This window comes from Mirounga leonina, unplaced genomic scaffold, assembly GCF_011800145.1.
Source record: "Mirounga leonina isolate KUSES-001 unplaced genomic scaffold, KU_Mleo_1.0 Mir_152, whole genome shotgun sequence".
In the NCBI taxonomy this organism is placed as follows: domain Eukaryota; kingdom Metazoa; phylum Chordata; class Mammalia; order Carnivora; family Phocidae; genus Mirounga; species Mirounga leonina.
This window is the reverse complement of record NW_023270380.1, coordinates 12,129,892-12,149,494: the sequence shown is the minus strand read 5'-3', so window position 1 is coordinate 12,149,494 and position 19,603 is coordinate 12,129,892. Positions and strand designations below refer to the sequence as shown.

At 45.2% G+C, this 19,603-nt stretch overlaps 1 protein-coding gene across 17 annotated transcripts in view; it reads right to left on the bottom strand.

Annotated features, from left to right (window-relative positions):
- SGMS1 (sphingomyelin synthase 1) overlaps nt 1-19,603 on the bottom strand; it is a 268,293-nt gene that overhangs the window by 45,465 nt on the left and 203,225 nt on the right. The window contains exon 1 of one of the 17 annotated variants that reach the window (XM_035008594.1): nt 7,338-8,675. The exons of 15 other annotated variants lie outside the window; for them this stretch is intronic. The gene's annotated coding sequence lies outside the window, so the exon portion shown is untranslated. Of the gene's footprint in view, nt 1-7,337; nt 8,676-19,603 lie in introns of those variants that run through there. One more of the 17 variants, XM_035008596.1, reaches the window with a different exon arrangement.

Sequence of the window (19,603 nt, the reverse complement as noted above, 5' to 3'; positions counted from 1 at the left end):
TTCAGCTCAGGTCACGATCTCGGGGTCCTGGGATCAAGTCCGACATTGGGCTCCATGTTCAGCACGGGGTCTGCTTGGATTCTCTCTCTCTCTGTCCCTCCCACTCCTCTCTAAAATCAATCAACCAATCTTTTTTTTTTTTAAGAGAGAAAAAGAAAGCAGGGGCATCGTACTAAACAGGGACTAAGTAAAACAGATGCAAACAGATGTTAATAAGTCAGCCCTGCCCCAACCCTTTACCTCATTAGACCCCACAATGCTGGCTGCCAGGATGAAAACTTCCAGGCAGGTGAAGAGATCAATGTTTTCTGAACCCCAGACATTTTACGAGAAAAGAACATGGATCGTCTTGCACTGAAATCCATACAAACAAGATTCATGAAAAGCGCTTCCAGACAGCAACTTTAGTGCTTCCTTTAAAATATGAATGGACAGGGGCGCCTGGGTGGCTCAGTCGTTAAGCGTCTGCCTTCAGTTCAGGTCATGATCCTGGGGTCCTAGGATCGAGCCCCACATCAGGCTCCCTGCTCTGCGGGAAGCCTGCTTCTCCCTCTCCCACTCCCCCTGCTTGTGTTCCCTCTCTCGCTGTGTCTCTCTCTGTCAGATAAATAAGTAAAATCTTTAAAAAAAAATAAATAATAAAATAAAATATGAATGGACAAATAAAAATGAACAGACGTTTGAAGAAACTCTCTAATAAATATGAAAGCCAGAAATTAAAACAAAACAGAACATGGAAGACACAGGCGAAGTAGGGAAGTACAATGTTAAGAAAAACTAATATTCACATCCTCTAACGGGTGCTATGAACAAAATGACACACACACAAAAAGGCATTCAGAGAATTTTGAAAAGAAAGCTCTTTGTGAATTCATGGTAAATATGAAAAATTCACTGTATATTAAGTTGGAATAAAATCTCTCAGTAAAAAAAAAGACAGAGATGGAAAACCGAAAGAAAAGGTAAAAACATTAAACACGTTATCTAGGAAGTTCCATATGTGAGTAGTAGGAGCTCGTGAGGGCACAAGAGAAAACAGATTTCTCAGAACTTAAGGGGATATGAACGGCCAGGTGGAAAGCGTTCATCAAATGTCCAAGAAGCATGGCTGAAAATGTAAGATATGTATGTTCCTGCTGTTATTATTCTGTATTAACAAATTACTTTAGGGGCGCCTGGGTGGCTTAGTCGGTTAAGCGTCTGACTCTTGATCTCGGCTCAAGTCTTAATCTCAGGGTCATGAGTTCAAGCCCTGCATTGGGCTCTGCACTGGGTGTGGAGCCTACTTTAAAAAAAAAAAAAAATCATTTTAAAGGAAAAAGGGAAGCAAGATCTTGAAGGATGCTGCCCCACTGCTTGTCGCCATCCTGGTCGTGTTTCCCTCCATCTTTCCCCACCTGCACCTGCTTCCTGTCTCCATCCTCAACCTCCTCCCTACTGGCATTTCCATCCTCAGCCAGAAAAGCCACTGCAGACTTCAAGCCCAAAGACCGCATTTCTTGGTATGAAGGACAGAAGGATACACAACCCCACGACAGGCTGACTTGGTAGAAGGTTTATTTTCAGGTGAAGACAACTGAGAGGAAGCAGAGATAAGAAACGCTCTCTGCCCTTCCCCCAGCTGCCCAAAATCGGACACAAAGTTGTAAAAGTCGCCCCCACCCCTCCACCAGGAACAGCAGAAGTGAATCCCAGGAGACAACTTTAGACTCAGCCCAGAGGAATCTACATAACAAAACTTGGATTCCTTTTCCTGTGTAATTTGCCTTCTCACATTTGCTGCCCTACATAAGCTCCAAGTCTTTTAGCCTTTGTCGTGCCTCTACTAAGAAAATTTACTGTTCTTTTATTAAGATGCTGTATTCACCCAAGTTCTCATTCCTTCGAGTTACTCCTCCCTAAATGCTCCCCTGTGTACATCCCATACACCTTCAGAAACTCCTTTGCTTTTCTCTAATTAATCTGCATATGGGGCCCCAGCCCGAGAACCTGAGATGGTTAGAAGAAAAAGGGATTATTTCCCTCCGTACGACATCGAAGAGTGGAATTTTTATTGCATTTTTAGTTGTTTAGTCATTTATTGCTTGTAATCGGCAATGGTGCCTCTTTAATACTATATAAACGCCCAAAATAAAAGTACCATAAGATTTAGACACATTTCATAGGCAGTAACCATTTTCCCAAGATTTTCTAAGTTCAGATTTCAAATATATTGTCCCCTTGTCTCATACACCATGAAAATGTCCTGGAAGGTTTAATATTTCAGTTTCTAAACTGCTTCTCTCTCAGAATGCTTCTGCTGCCCAGAAGTGCTTAGAAATTCTTACTTAGATGTGTGCTGATAATTTGACTCAGAAGTATGGCCATTTTTAATAATCTATGGGCTTTGGGAGACCCAATGGGGCCCAAATCACCATGCATAACAATAAAACGCAACTAATTTAAGGTATACCTTTACTGTTTAAATTGGGGACTGCTTAGTTGACAGCAGGCTGAAAAGACAGAACACAGTTTCCTGATTAATCTAAAATAAAAAATCTTATCTGCAAGGAAGTTGGGGTTTTTTTGTTTTTGTTTTTGTTTTTACAGTCCCCTGAGGATTAGAAATACCACGGAACTCAAAACTCTTCCACCTCAGTGAGAAAAAGTCTACGCAATCTCTTCTAAACTTACACTTACAGAAATAAATGTAACTCACTGAGGTAAAAGCAAAGCTAATTTAGGGAACATGACCCTGGGGCATAACACCATGTTCCAAAATTAGCAACAACTCATAGACCCAGATAGGAGAAATCAAGTTCAAGTCTATTTCCAAAAATAAATTTCTAATACTTCCATGGACAGCGAGAGGAGTGCAAACTATTTTCAGACTAGAGAGCATCCAAAGGGGTACATTCAAAGTTGATGGTACTTCCATGTGCATCCACTGGACAGCCTTTCCCTTGAGGGCGGTGCCCGCGAGCCCACCATATTCTCCCACAAAACGCTCCACCGCCCGGCTCCAGCCCTGGACCCCTTCTGGTCTCCTGGAGGTAATCAGAATCAAGGATCCTGAGAAAGCAAATGTGGGTCTCCTCTATCTTTATCCCCACTCTCAAAAAAAAAAAAAAAAAAAAAATGCATGAAGTGTTTCCCCCACCCCACCAACCACAGTTATACCAACTCAAAAAATGAGTATCCATCAGTGCATCAATTTCTCCCCAGTCACCATTGGCCATGACGTCTTGATTCTACCTACTGATAATTTCTCAAACTTCCGGGGCCTACCTTCAGTGAGCTTCTTTTTTTTGAAAATTAAAAATGTTTTTTTGAGTATAGTTGACACACGTTACATTAGTTTCACGCGTGCGACACAGTGATTTAACTGCACTTGTTCATTAATGGACCAATGGCTCATAGCACCAAAGCTCGGCTGCAAAGAAGGGGTGATCCTTATCCATCAAACTGAATGGTGCTGAAGCACATCCTCAGCTGAAAAAGGGCTGCAGAGCTAGCTTTGGACTAAGGTAGAATACCACCAGGGGGCAGCAGAGAGTCCGCAAACACACACTCCGGGCACCCTCCCCAAGAGGTAAAGGACTGGGGGGACATCCTCCAACAGAGATCCCGCACCCAAGCAATACAAGGAGGCAATCCAATTGCAAGAACTAGAAGAACCTCTCTGTCTTCCAAACCCCCAACTCATGCTCCTCCCACCATAACCGTCTGATTCTAACGCGCATCTCGAGACCCCACAATCAACAACGTGGCCACGTCCAATTCTAGGGAACCAAACTACAAATCAGAGCTATCCTGAATCTCACCCAACAGGACAATCGTTTAGACATTTAGTTGCTTTATATAACAACTTAATAAGCTTTATTCTCTGGCTACTCTAACTTAATGCCACAGAATTAGAACCTTGCACACGACGGACCCAAATCAATGACAGCTAAATTGTAAAAACATTGTGTAAGGGGCGCCTGGGTGGCTCAGTCAGTGAAGCATCTGCCTTCGGCTCAGGTCATGCTCTTGGAGTCCCGGGATCGAGTCCCACATCCAGCTCCCTGCTGGGCAGGGAGTCTGCTTCTCCCTCTGACCCTCCCCCCTCTCATGTGCTCTCTCTCTCTCTAAAACAAAACAAAACACCATTGTGTAAAATCACCTAAGTTGTAAAACTAGTTAGCAAAAGGCATGGTGAAAAAAAAACAGAAGATCTGAACAAGTACAGCGAAGGCTATTGTTCACGTGGTGAAATACATTCTCTTTTTAAACCATTTTTGAGGACAGTTGGCACACAATGTGACATAAATTTCAGGTGTATGACAGTGGTTCAACCCCTCTGTGCGTCACGCTGTGCTCACCTCAAGCGTAGCTCCCATCCGTCACCTCATGACACCGTTCGAGTACCAGTGACCCTGTGCCCGGGGCTGAGCCCTTCACGCCCATGGTTCACTCATTCCGTAACCGGAGGTCTACACCGCCCACTCTCCTGCACCCCTTTTGTCCATCCCCCACCAGTCTGTTCTCTGCTGAAATACGTTCTTTACTCTCAAAAAGCTTCAAATGTATATCCCTGTGTGTTATAGTGAAGTAAATTCAAAATGGGTCATAAAGTGTTCTCTCAAGTTCACGGGCATTTATGAACCCTCTAACACAAACACAAATGTGATGCCAAGTGTATGAACCACAGCATCGGACAAACCACCACAAAAACACCAGGGAAAACACTTCACAAATGAAAACACCGGGCAAAACATCTTTTATGTCACAGATCGCAAGTAAAAGAACTCTTTAAAAATCAGTTAAGGAAAAGAAGACTTAAAGATTACAAGTAGGCCAATCACACACACACACAGTGCCAACCAACAAATGTGGAGGAAAAAAAAATTCAATCTCACCAATTAAAATCAATTACAGCTACTGAGTTGCCAAAGATGAAAAAGAACCATAATTTTAAAAAACCCAGCATCCGCATGTTCCGTCAGTCCCACCTCTGAAGTGTGTCCTGAATCCATTCACTTCTCCTTCCTTCCGTGCAACCACTGCAGCTCAACACCACACCTTGGGAATTTCTGCCTCGACCTCCTGTGCTTACCGTCCACCCAAAGTCCAACTGCATTCTCCATAAGGCGGCAACGAGAACCTTGTAAAGTCTGACTCCCATCTCTGAAATCCTGCAGCGCTTCCCACTGCTCTGAGAAATAAAACCCATGCTCAACTATTACGCAGCTTATGAGACCCTTCCTGCCCTTGTATGGCCAAGTGCCGCCCCTGCACACTTCAATTATGTGAGTCTCCTTCTAGTTCCTGACAGCCCCAGGACATTTGAACAGTCACTGCTACATGGGACACGTTCACCCTCTTTCTCACTCAACTTCCAGGCTTCCACTCCTATGTCATCTCTTCAGATAAGCCTTCTGTGACCATCCCCTTACCTACATCATCTCCTTTAGTGAGTGTCTTTCTGTCCTACCACACTGGAAGCTCCGTGAAGGAAGGTCCTTTGCTGTGTTTTTCCACTACTGTATCCTCAGGAGCCAGCACAGTGCTCGGTACCTGGTAGGCACTCAATATAAATCTATGTTCCACGAATGAAAAAATAAATACTGCGTAAGGAAGGCAGTTGCCACTTTCTCACTCTAAGAACACAGGTCTTAAATCCAGATTCTTCACAGTATGACAATAAACATTATGCTCTTTAAAACTCATTTTCTGGGGTGCCTGGGTGGCTCAGTCGTTAGGCGTCTGCCTTCGGCTCAGGTCATGATCCCAGGGTCCTGGGATCGAGCCCTGCATCGGGCTCCCTGCTCCGCGGGAAGCCTGCTTCTCCCTCTCCCACTCCCCCTGCTTGTGTTCCCTCTCTCGCTGTGTCTCTCTCTGTCAAATAAATAAATAAAATCTTTAAAAAAAATAAATAAAACTCATTTTCTCCCACCTATAAAAAGAATAAATCCATAAAACACATCATCAAAAAAAATTCACTAAAAAATAAGTAATCTCTTAAAAAGAAATACAGCTAGGATTTTCAGATGGAAAACACACATCCTTTAATCATACCACTTCTTCCTTTAGGAGGAGGAGAAAATGACACTGAGCTGTACTGGCTTAAGAACTTTGTTAAACATGCAAAAGGAATCGGCCATCCCACTGTTATGCCTAAAAAGGAGGTTCAGAGAGGTTTCTCAGTTTTTATTCTTTGCCATAGGCAAAGTAAAGAGAAAATCCAGAGTCAATGCCACAATACAAAAACCAAACGTATTCAAAGAAAATTTACAATTTCATAGTTACACAATGAATTAAAATATACTTTTTCCTCCCCCTCCAAATTATAAACACAGTCATTTCCCACCTAAAATGAAGCCCTTACATTTTTTCAGTTACCAAAATCCCCCTCGGGCGTATGTTAGGTCAGTGGGAGACAGAGTTTCATCGTGGGAAATAGGAAGTCTTACAGGCGTTTCCCAGTGGCTTCGGGAAAAATGAGACCTCGCAGATTCCTTACAGATGGATCGTTCGTTCCTCTGTAGTTGCAGCTGAGGCCTGGCTGGGGTACGACCAGAGAACCAGGCAGACCTGCGCAACATGGCGTTGAGATGGCAGGTTGCTAGTTACTCCTCACCCAACAGAGCCTGGCCGCTAGAACAGAACCACAGACGTCAGTCCGGAGCTCTCTCTTTTTTTTTTAAATATTTAATTTATCTGACAGAGAGACACAGCGAGAGAGGGAACACAAGCAGGGGGAGTGGGAGAGGGAGAAGCAGGCTTCCCGCGGAGCAGGGAGCCCGATGTGGGGCTCGATCCCAGGACCCTGGGATCATGACCTGAGCCGAAGGCAGACGCTTAACGACTGAGCCACCCAGACACTCCAGGAGCTCTGTTTTTTTAATGCCCAGATCATGGAATGCTCATTTCCCCCCCAAATTCTGCATTCGTTAACACCTAAAACGTTTGACAAAATGGCAGTTTCACATACAATGAGAACATTTTGTTATCCTAACCTGAAACGGTGGCCTGGCTCATTAAGAGCATTTCACAATCTTGTCAAATGAGCTACAGATGTAAACTATGGGATCAAACAATTTAACTTCCAAATGCCACGGGTTATTTCAGTATAAAAGAGAAGCAAGGAGCAAGGGAAACTATGGATTTCATTTGTAAAAGGATGAAACAGCAGTTATGAAGATCGAAACTGGAAAATGACTAAGAATGGCAATTGTACACTACGTTTGAGGGAAAGAATTTCTCAATAAGGAGGGTATTTAGCAACTAAAGATGCCGAAAATGGCTTTCCAAATTATTTCTGAAAAGTACATTCTGACCCTAAAGTAACAGAGGCAGCCCCACGGGTGGCCTACCATATCTGGACCACGCTCCACGCCTACGCCGGAGGAAGTCAAGACACACACAGAACGCAAGACCCTCACACTAGGTAAGTCCTGCTTGCGTACACCTCGGGTATGTTCCAGAGACGCCCTGATCATGAAGAGAACTTGTTGATGAGCATTCAGAGAGCAGATGACCCACGCGCTCCGGCAAGGGCGACAGGCACAGCAACTTTCCTGAAGACGCAAGCTCAAATTCATCTTCTATTTATAATCCTAATGAGCTCTTCTCTTCGGTATAAACAGAGCCAGCACTACAGAGCTAAGGACTGAAAATTATACCTACCTATAAGAGCCAAATCACGTCATCAAAATAAAACCAAACGTATATTAAGCACGTTACTAAGCATTAAACAGTGTCCGGGGCATTCTGGGAGCCCCAGGAACGCACACCATGGCTCCTTCCTAGCTAGGTTCCTGTGTCCCAAAACCAAATTCCTATTCTCCAAGCCTACTCCTCTCATATGCCTTCTCCGGTCTAGCCAACTGCAATTCCACATCGGACAGACTCAGCAGGCACATCCCCTCTCCTCCCCTCCCATGCAAACCATTAGGGCCAATGGCATCAGGCACAAGACCCACAGGACTCAAGGGCATATTCGTGTACTAATCAGAAACTTTTATTCAGAAGGCCCCCACACCAGCATGAAAATATTAGTCTGACGAAGGAACATCAAACCAGTGTCCACAAGAAGGGCAGAATAATGCACTGAACTTGGAGTTACTTTATCATTCCCCAAATGATTCATCAGAGTTTTGTTTCTAAAACTCATCACTGTCCTGAGCAGCCATTCTGAAAAAGTGCATCTCCGACAGTGAGAACTGATGATCTGGGGAGAGTAACACAGAGAATGCGACAGGTGGGATAAATGGAACCAAAAGTACCAAAAGTGTGCAATAGGAGATAAATACAAGGCATGTATGTAAGATTCAGCACAAGCAGAACTAATTAGATAGAAATCAGTTAAGCCTGTCATAACCTTTATGTAAGGCAATGTGACATTATTTACCAAAATCTACAACCTACTTTATGCCGCAGAGATTGTTTCTAAGGATCTGGCTTACAGACATATTAATGAGTCAAGATGTTGGTTCAAAAGCATTCACTGCAGCCATGATTATAGACCAGAAGCATCTAAACATGCTTCATTGTGATCTGGCTAAATAAACGTGGAACCTCCTCACAACAGAACACCATGCAGTCAAGAAGGAATGAAGCAGATCTGCAGATAACAACATGTCTGCGATACGGAATTATGTATTATTTTCATTCAAAAATGCATGTATTTGGGGGGCGCCTGGGTGGCTCTGTCGGTTGAGCATCCAACTCCTGACCTCAGCTCAGGTCTTGATCTCAGGGTCCTGAGTTCAAGCTCCACTTTGGGCTCCACACTGGGCATGCAGCCTACTTAAAGAAATAAAATAAAATAATGTACTTTGCTGTACAGATGTAGATCCATGTGTGTAAGCATAAAAAGTCTACAAGTACACACAATCAGAGCCCATGGGACAACGGGGATGGTGACTGCAGTGGGTGGGGGGGCCTCATTTGTTTATATGTGATTTCTATGCAACAATCATGTACCAGCGGGCCCCAGTCCATCTCTGGGAAGAGTCCCCGCGGTACAACAACAAGAAACTGACCGATGGAATCAGTACCCTCAATGAGCAACTCTACACCATGGTAAACAAGTATCTTCTTGGAAAGCGAGCAAGGATATGGAAAGATACATGTGCTATTGCTGCCGATTTCAAGCAGGCTTCTGTGCAGTCTCTGCAGGGCTTAGTCATGGTTTTCTACACCGCCAGAAAATGAGAGTTCAGGTCTACACGCCAAACCCATGACAGTTACCCCTGGTGACTTAACACTCCCACTTTCCTTCTTACAGCTCAAAATTTCGTATCATGAACACTTAATATTTTTCTAATAAAAGACTGTAAAAAGGGCGCCTGGGTGGCTCAGTTGGTTAAGCGACTGCCTTCGGCTCAGGTCATGATCCCGGAGTCCCGGGATCGAGTCCCGCATCGGGCTCCCTGCTCAGCGAGGAGCCTGCTTCTCCCTCTGACCCTCCCCCACTCATGTACTCTCTCTCTCTCTCTCATTCTCGCTCTCTCAAAATAAATAAATAAATCTTAAAAAAAAAAAAAAAGACTGTAAAAATAAATAGCTGTTTGAAAGATGGATGCCCTCCCCCAACACACACCCATTCCATCTCCTACCCCACCTGCACCAAAAATCCCCCCAGCACACCCCCTAATCCTGTTATCAATGGCAACCTAGGGAAGGGACCCTGCAAGCTGCCAGACTGGTTTGAGCAGACAGATGGAAGTTACAGCTCCTCACAAAACCAGCCCCTGAAATCGTTCCGGTCTCACGGACTCCCTAGGCCTGTCACCCTGGGCTTCATTTTTATGAGCTGCCAGTTTTACCCCAGGACTATGGGACTCACATGCCGGTAAGAGCAGCACCATCGTAAGCTGGCTGAAACCGGATCAGCACACGGCTACCAGCTCTCTGTAGTTCCCCGAAACAACTAACACATGTAAATCAAAATAACAAAGGTCAAAGTCTTTAGGAGCAGGTTATTAACTTCAGCAGGAGTTACACACAAAGTACAATGGCTTCTTACTAAGAAGGAAGAAAGTGCTTTCTTAAAAAAAAAAAAAAAAAAGAAAAATGAATGCTTATAGCTTTTATTTTCAGGTACCCTGTAAGTATACAATTATCTGTTTCTCTCAGCAAAAATTCTGGGTAAGTTTACTGTATCTCTATTTTACTGGTGAGGACAAGGAGGCTCAGAAAGGGATTCCAGGTTAGATCTTTGTGCTACAGTTTTAATTCCATTACATCAATTATCCAGAATTTCTCACTGAATTATTTGAGATGAACAAAGAAAACGATCCATTTCTTCCTTTTATTATTCCCTTTATTAAAAAGACTTCTGTTGCAATTCTATTTTATCAGGATTTTAAAAATTTATATAGGATTTTCATGCAAACTTGTATTCTCATGTTTGGCCTGAAGTTTTAAAACAATCTTGTTCTTTCAAAACATGTTTGTTTTTTTTTTCAAACCATCACTCTTTTAATAAAGCAGGACAAAGGATGGTTTTCTTCTTGTATCATTTGAATTAAATGGTGTAAGCATCACGTGCAATAACTGTGCCAACTGTACAGAGCAAAGTCCAAGAGAGCACCAAAAAGAGAGAGAAACACGGTATCTGTAATTTGGAGACACAGGATATAGAAATTACTTGAAAAAAATCACAATGGCTTTATAATGAAGTTTCCACTTTCCTTGGTAAAAATTACATAAACTTGGACTTGGACTGCGCTTCATGTGATTTTTTTTAATTGCCTTAAATATAAAATTCTCTTAATACTATTTCACATACACACAAACAGACATATATAATTTTGTACTATTAACGTTCATTGCTTTTTTCTCAACAGGCACAGATGCTCTTTTGGACTGTGGTCACGGCTGCTCTCTCTCACATACACACTTAAACCTGAGGCAGCCAAGGGCCCGGTGCTTCCAGAGGGCACTGGAAGGTCCAGGAATAGGTTCGAATTCTCCCTCCTTCCTTCACTAACAATGGTACCATTTGTGTGGTCTTGGGTGGGTTACTGAACATTTAAGCTTCTTGTTTCCTCATCTCTAACATGAGGATAAATAATATCGATCTCAGGTGGCTAAAAAAAAAATTTTTTTTCTTGCCTTTTTGCTTTGAAACAATCTGAAATTTAGGGAAAAGCTGCAGGAATAGGACAGAAAACAGAGGTATACCCTTCACCCAGCTTCCTTTCTGTGAGCAACTAAGATGGCCAGGGTGCAGTTATCAAAACCAGGAAACTAATCCTGCTGTGTTCTTAGTGACCAAGAGACAGACCTTATTTGCATTTCACCGGTGTCCCTGCACTGTCCCCTTCTCCTCGGTCTCCCCCAAACGTGGCCGTCCTCGACTGGCCCTCGCACTTCCGGCCCTTGACCCCCCTGTCTGCAGGAGGTACTCTGTAGAGTGGATCTCAGATGTTCTCTCAAGATCAGCTTGAGGTTGTGCATTTTTGGCAAGAACACCTCAGAAGCGCTGCTGTAGCCTCTCCGGGGCATCGCAGGACGGGGCACACGATGTCCCCATGTCTTATTACTGGTAATGCTAACGGCTGGTAACCTCGGAGAACTGTTTACAAGTCATGGTTCTGGCACACAGTACGTCCTCCACCAATGGTGGCTACGACCCTGGCGAGGTTTGGGCTAAGAACACAAATTCTGGAATCAAGTAGATGTGCGTTCTCGTGCCCATCCCACCAGCTCCCGCCAAGCGACCATGGGCGTAACTCCCCCACCTTTCTTGGGTGTAAAGACAAAACCACCTGTGAAGTTGTCACGAAGCCACCACACGTTCTGAAGGTGACAAAAGGAGAAAATTCAGGTAAAGCACTCAGTGCCTGGAAGTCGAGAATGTTCCATCAATTGCTATTATTACTTTGTAAGGAAGTTACTTTTTCTGCAAAATAAGCACTGTGACTTAAGGAAATCTGAGATCCAGGGAAAAAGGCGAGTTTGGGGCACTGCAGGGGGTAGGCTGGAGTGCTGTGAGCTGGGGGGGGCGCAGAGCCTCTCCCTGCAGCCGGCCATGGAGGGCCAGCCCCCCATCGCTTCCCCCCCTCCCCCGGTAAGGTCACCACCCCTCCCCTCTGAGCTTGAGGTTGCCACACAGGACATCACATTTTTTTCTTCTACAGCTGTCTCTGCTGGGTGTAGACTAGTGAAGAGGGAAATTCAGGACACCTACATGTGGGACTGAAAATCTCTGATCAGACAATCCCCCCCTTTTAAAAGACAAATCTAATCCCAAAGGAACCAGAAAATAAACTTCAAACTAACCCTGAGGGGTCTGGATATACAAGTGGAAGCTTGAACACTTCTCCATCAGAGCATATGAAGAACCATAAAACCCATCACTGTACCACAGCCTTTGTGGATTTAACCTCAGCTTTGGGAAGCCATGTCCAACCTACAAACACATGAGAGTAACAAGAGACACACTTGTTACTCTGTCCTGCGGCTTAGCTGTTAATTGCCCAAGTTATCAGGGCAATAACCGTCCGACAGAGCCGACTCTCTGGCTCCCAGGGGCCCCGGTGACCTCTAAATGACTTTGAAGGGCACTGAATGTTCAGAGGGCAGTTTAAGCCAAGAACTGAGCAGGATCAAGAACCCAAGGCCACAGGCGCCTGGGTGGCAGTCGGTGGAGCATCTGACTCAATTTCGGCTCAGGTCATGAGATCGAGCCCCGCATCAGGCTCCGCAGTGGGCATGGAGCCTGCTTAAGATTCTCTCTCCCTCCGCCCCTACCCCCATTCACATGATCTCTCTTTAAAGAGAAAAAAATATATATCCAAGGCCCTTCCTTAGCACACTTCTGCTCTGAGTGTGGAGGGAAGGTCTGCTACTAGCTTTCTCACTTCCTGTTCTTACCTCCTGGGGCAAGGAGGGAGGTGAGAACAGCAAATACTACTCAGAGCTTACTAGGATCTAAGCTTTTTACAGACACGCTCGTTGAAAGCAAAGCAACCCTATGAAAAGGAGTAAGAATCGCTATGGACAGGTGAGGACCAAGGCCCCAGACGTGAGCTGAGGTGCTCGAGGTCACACACTGAACAGGCTTCCAACATCTGGCTTCAAGCCAGAGTGCCCCACACTCAGGGGCGTGCACCTTCAAGCGAGGATGCTGTCCCTCCCCTTCCCTTCACATGGTGCAGTAATGCTGACAGACGATTCCAGAATGTGTCTTCAGGTCCTCAAAGTGAGGGGGCACTGTGACCACACGCCTTGTTATCATGGACAAATTCTTCTCCCTTCTTGACCCGCCACCTCAGGAGCACACTCGGGTCACCACCCCTGGGGGCTCCTAACACAGGGCCCACCCGCCGCCTCCACTCCTTGCCCAGGCTAGCGTGTCCACCGTCCACACCCTTGCTCCACAGCTGGGAGTCAAGGGCAGGCTTCCTGTCCAGAGCCCAAGCTGTGGACAGACTTGCTTCTGGCCCCAAGTGCCCCTCAAGCTCTATCTGTCACAAAGACCATTCCTGAGCACAAGTCACATCTGCAACAGTGGGGGTGACATCAGGGGACAAACCGCCCAGGAAGTTCCACACAGTCTCGCGTTCCTTGACCTCTTAGGCAAAGGTATGCAAACATAACTAGGGTTCTTTCAGAGAGCCCCTTTCCTGGGTCGAAAGCCCCTCCCTAGCTCCTACCCCCAACCCCCAGGGCTCCAAACTCTGAAGAGCTTCCCACCTCCACCCCACATACACAGCCGTGACCTGTTCCCCAAAGACACATCTACTTGCGTCTGTGTGAACGTATTTACCTTATATTATCTTTTTCCCTGCCCATTACAGAAACAACATACTCCCCTTGTGAGACAGTCAAACACATTCAAGTGCATTCAAGGGCAGGCAGGCAGGATGGGTGAACAAGCCTCTCCAGCCCCGTCCTTCAGATAGTCTGTGCTAACAATCTGAGGTGCGTCCCTCAGGACTTAAAAAAAAAATGCAAATCTAATTGTTAGATGAAAAAAGTGAGGGGAGATTTATACGTACTGTATCACGCCACTGTGTAAAAGACAGGGAAGCAGATACACACATAAAATACCGCCTAAAGGCTTCAACGCAGTTCTTACAGACTGACCCTGGGGAGTGGACCTGGGTGGCGAGGGTGCAAACCACCCTGTGCCTGTGAATCCTCTCTTACCACCTGAATGTGGAACACGTGAATGTATCATCTACTCAAAATATTGGTTATTTAAGTTAAATAGTACAACAGAGAAAATTTACTCATTAAAAGACCCAAACCATGCCTAGCATAGAGCAGGTACTCAATGGCTACACAGAATGAATGAATCAATGAGTCTAACTGTCTAATGTAACAGGAATTGGCCCTCAACGGGCACATGCTGTCTTAAGTAACCTACAAACACAACAACGGGAAAACCAAGAAAGGTGCCCCTGATCTGTTCTTACAGAGGAATGGTATCAACGAAGAGGGAAAGAGTTTAGATATCATCTGGCAACTGTAACATTCTGAACACTTTCTCCCAAGACTCCCGTGAGCAGAGGGTAGACACAGCCACCCGAGGGCCTGGGTGCACAGGCCTTAGGGACCCCACGGTAAGAGGGCTGATATTTTCTGTTCATGGTTTACCTTAAAACCCCACGTAAATCCTGTGTCTTGCCCTAGACTACAGTCAAGGCTAGCATCCCACAAAAACCATCCCCTTTGCCGGAACTTTCAAGAAATCATGCGCCTATCATGTTACTTCACACCTCTTGACCCACCAACTCTTCTCTGGGGGAATTCGAGCACCTCCATTTGAAAATCACACTCTAATTGAATCTTTTAGGTTTACAAACTGGGGTCATCAAAGTGCGTTACCCACGGTCACACGGCAATGACAGGGCAGAGACTTGACCGATGGGCTTCGTGTATGTCTCCTCGTCCCCACATCTACCCCACAGGCCCTGCCACCACCAGTTGCCCCAGAGGAAAGCCCTCTGGAATCCCAGCTGGGTCCAAAGGCCCAGGGGCTCAGTAACAAAACTGCTCTTTTGTAGCCCTTTGACCACGCGTGCTCAGCTCGGTCTCGCGGTGCCCGCAAAACACAAGATCTCTAACAAGCCCTGTATCTCATTAGACTTTGTATGAAGCTTTTTGTTTCACAAACAAAACTGCTTCTAAGCACTTTCTTAACTATTTGGCAGCACCATTTGCATATTGGCTAATGTACTAATTGCAGATCTGTGTTTTATTTACATGTTAAAACCAGAACCTCGGTTTGATAACATTTGGCTATCCCAATTTTGACTAATTTAATGTTTGAAATAGCACAGCCTATCGGGTAATACACATTCCCCCCCCCCCCCGATTTTAGCTGGTTCTCTCTTGTTTCAAAGTAACTTCACATTGAAAAATTAGATTAACCTATTTTCTATAAAGAATTCCTTGAATAATAAACCACTGTTAAATATCTGCACTGAAATTATGTCCAATTCTTACTCAGATGGCTGGTACTTTACGTTTGTGTAATGCCCCTAAATAAAATACATGCACCATGTTTTATGAAATACACCTGCTGCAGGAAAGACACTTCAGCTGGAAACCAATTTTAACGATGAAATAAAAAGTATCTTTGCGAGAAACAAAATACACAAATTTTGAGATTGCTACTGTAAAAATTTCCTGAATAGAGCATAAACTCCGAAGAATCATTTTACTCCCTCGGGGAATTTCAGCCAATAGAATGTTCATGTCTAGACGTTTTAAAAGGAACTGGGAAATTTGATGTTTGCACCAAGTTCCTATGGGGGTGGAGGCATGTCCAAACAATTTCTCTACTGGATCAAAGATCTCCATTTCCCAGGAAAAATTTCAGACACTTTAGGTTCAAATGAATTCCACTGTCACAAAGGTGACCTGTGCACGAAGGTCAAAGTGGCAGTGGTCACAGTCAGGGTCTGGTCAAGCAATGGAGAGAGGTCATGGGGGAAACCGAGGTCATGGGGGCGACACAGTGATGGCAGGAATCTGCCCCAAGAAGAGGTGTGTGTGCTCCCCTGGCCCTACCATGGAACAGAAGAACGTCAATGAGAGCAAGTCTTTCCCAAGCATCTCCAGGATCTCGTCCACCGTTCTGCGAATTCCCCCAACATCTGCCGCAGCAGTGGTCAAGTATTAAAAAAAAGGCGTGCTCCAGTTTCACGGCAGATTCCAAAGCAACTCAAAACCCTTCGAAACAGGAAGGCTCCCAGGCTAGGGGACACGAGAACTAATGTCAAGTCACTGACGGCCCCTTCTCATCCTTTAACGTCTCTCTGAACTGACCTGGGCAGAGTTCAGCACCTCTCCTCACCAGTGCTGCTGTGGTGGGGCCTGATCAGACAAACCATACGGAAACTTTTCAAAACCAGGCACCGCTGCACAAGAGAAGAGAGACTGTGAGCGTGCTCAAAGCATGGCGAATTTTATACACGACTAAGCTCTAATGTCAACAGCTTTCTGCCCAGGGAACTACAGAAGTAAAACAAGATCTAGCCACACCCCCTGAGAGCGTCTTATGATTCAAGGCCATAGTTTCTGTAGGAGTTTGATAAATCACACCAATCACTAGGACTTAGATTTGGATCTACTTCTCGTAAACACAACATCGTAAGGAAAGGCCTCGCGTTCCACCTAACCCCACGAGCCAGGGAGGCCGCAGTCGTACCTCTGGGTTCTCCTAGAAACTTCACGCCATCGAGGCTGTCCTCCTCAGGGAGTCCCTGACGACCAGCCCATCGAGCCCTGCACAAAGGGTGACACTGCCAGAAGTGTGTACCTTTATAACGTCAGCAGGGCACAGTCCAAGAGTTATTTCGGGAACAGGAGAAAGAAAAGTCAACAGACAAAAAGTAAATAATTGGAATAACAAACATGAGAACAAAGTGTTGGAGTAACATGATATGATGTCTGAGATTTGCTTTAAAATACCTCCCTCCCTGTCCGGGAACCACAATCACAGAGAGCTGACAGTCGTTAACACTGAGTGATCAGGATCCAGAGGTCACTTAACCTGTCACAGTACGTTCTTAAAAACTGTTTTTTAAAAACTGCTGCAAGAAAATGTTTTTTAAAGCTCTAATTTAGTAAGAACTCAATTTGTTTTAAAAATAATACATGGATATTCACAAAAACAGACAGTGCCCAGAAAAAAGAAGAAAAATAAATGCACCTACAAATTTCTGTGGGGTGGTGGGATGAAACCAAAGGGTAAGTCGGCAGATTCCACACCACCACCAGCAGAGCACCACCGCTCACAGCACACGGGTCCGTCCAGCAAGGCTCACGCATTCATCACCAATTACTGGAGCCACCATGTCTTGACTGCACTTACCCTTCTAGGGTGGAGAACATGATAATTTAACACACATACACATAGTGGAACCAGCACCTCTTTAATCACCCACCCACACACACGACATTCCCTGAACAAAACACGACCTGACCCTGACTGTGTACCCACGTATTACCCACCTGTCACTCCAGTCAGGTGGGCGGGCCTTTGTACACTAGCTCTTTGCTCAGAAAACAAGGACGTATGTCCGGTTCCTCTGCCCGAAGACACCAGGGCTAGTTCACAACAGGAGGATCAGACGCTGACAGGGAAGACTGCCTCACAGGACACCGATGACGGGGACCAGAAGCAGCCTGAACCATCGCCTGGCGTCGACTAGGAAGACGTGCGCTAAGCTTCACTCGTGTGGTCCACTTCTTCACTTGCTTCGTCTTTCTTTCTAGCACCACAGGCAGATGACAATCAGAATCTCTGAGAAACTCCACTGCAGCAGACAGGGAGGCAGGTGAAGCTAAGAGACTGTTCTAGAAACTCCACCTGACAAAGGTACTGAGTTCTGAAGACCAAGTGCTTGAGAAAGCTACACAGACTGGCCACCTCCCCGACAGCTGTGCCTCAGCAAGAAAAAACATTCTCCTGGCAAAATGTTCTTCTGTCAGTATGGACACCCAAGATGTGGCTAACAGAAGCGTGGGCCGAGCAGTACAGCCCCAGAAGATTTTGCAGGTGAGCTGATAAAGGTCCAACCCCCAAGCCAAGGGGATTCTTTTGATCTTAGGTCCTCAGAACACTGGTCATCCTATCCTCCCAGAGCAAGGTACTGATTACCCGAGAGTTCAGACTCCCGACCTCTGTCACCTGAGTCATACATCCTATCTCTATATAGACGCTGCGAAAACTACCACGTCAACCGATCCTCGGGTCCAAGGGGAAAAGCATTGCCATCCCCTTCGCGTTATCTTTCCTCTCTCAGCTTTTAAGAGAAACTTTTTTTTTTAATTTAAATTCAATTAGCCAACATATAGTACATCATTAATTTCAGAAGTAGAATTCAGTGATTCATCAGTCTTATGTAATACCCAGTGCTCATCACATCACGTGCCCTCCTTAATACCCATCATGCAGTTACCCCATCCCCCCGCCCCCTGCCCTCTGAAACCCTCAGTTTGTTTCCTAGAGTGAAGAGTCTCTCATGGTTTGTCTCCTTCTCTGATGACTTTCCATTCAATTTTCTCTCCCTTCCCCTGTGATCCTCTGCACTGTTTCTTCAGTTCCGCATATGAGTGAAACCATATAATTATCTTTCTCTGACTGACTTATTTCACTCAACATAATACCCTCTAGGTTCCATCCACATTGATGTGAATGTAAGTATTCATCCTTTCTGATGGCTGAGTAATATGCCATTAAATATATATACCACATAAGAGAAGTTTTTCTTAAAAACTGGCCAGTCCCTACCTTATGGATGATGTGAATCTTATGAGGTTTCCCATTTTGCTTTGAACCAGGAGTCCCTGCTAAATGTACAGGCCAAATCTGCAACCGGACTGAACCTAAAGATCCAATGCTGGTACCTGAAGAGTCTGAGCCCTTTTCTCGTGACCCCTATAAGAAAACAGTGCTCAAAGGCCAAGTGAACCCCCCTTTCCAGGAAGATGAGTCAGGGACAGCAACACAGGTGACAGCACAGTGCGGATTCTCACCTGAGCCCTCAGAGCATGTTCTGAACCATAGTTCATGACACATGACAGGGCAGGATTTGTCCAGACCCGATCAAGAATCACATCCGCTAGCCAACTTTCAAACCATGGGTTTTCTCAGAAGGTGTGGTCTTTCAATAGGTCTGGATAAGTTCTGGTGCCAGGCATTATGAAATGGACAAAGTAAATCTGAAGTTATGTGAATAAACATGCAAAAAAAAACAGCAAAAAACGCCCGTTCTTTATAGCTGCCTCTGCATTTTGCTTTAAGTCGTGTCTAACTTATTTCAAGGGCAGGAAAGCAAATCAAGTTTGACCCCAATGTTCCAGGCTTTTGCTTTTCCTTCAACACCAAAGAGGCTGGCAAGTAATAACTGGTATGAATCTTTCCTGCCTAACTAAAAAGAACAATAACGGAGTTAATGACTAGCTCTTAAAGGAAGTCAAGTAATGAACCAAATTAACAAATCCCTGTGTTAAGTAATTACACTTTATGAACTAATTACCGTACGCAGAACAATGCTGTCATCGGCGTGGACGCCCTTTAGCTTTTACACTACAGGGGCAGCTTGACGACAGCACCTGAGCGAGCCGGGGAAGAGCTCAGGGTCACACCCGACCACGGAGCTTCTCCCTC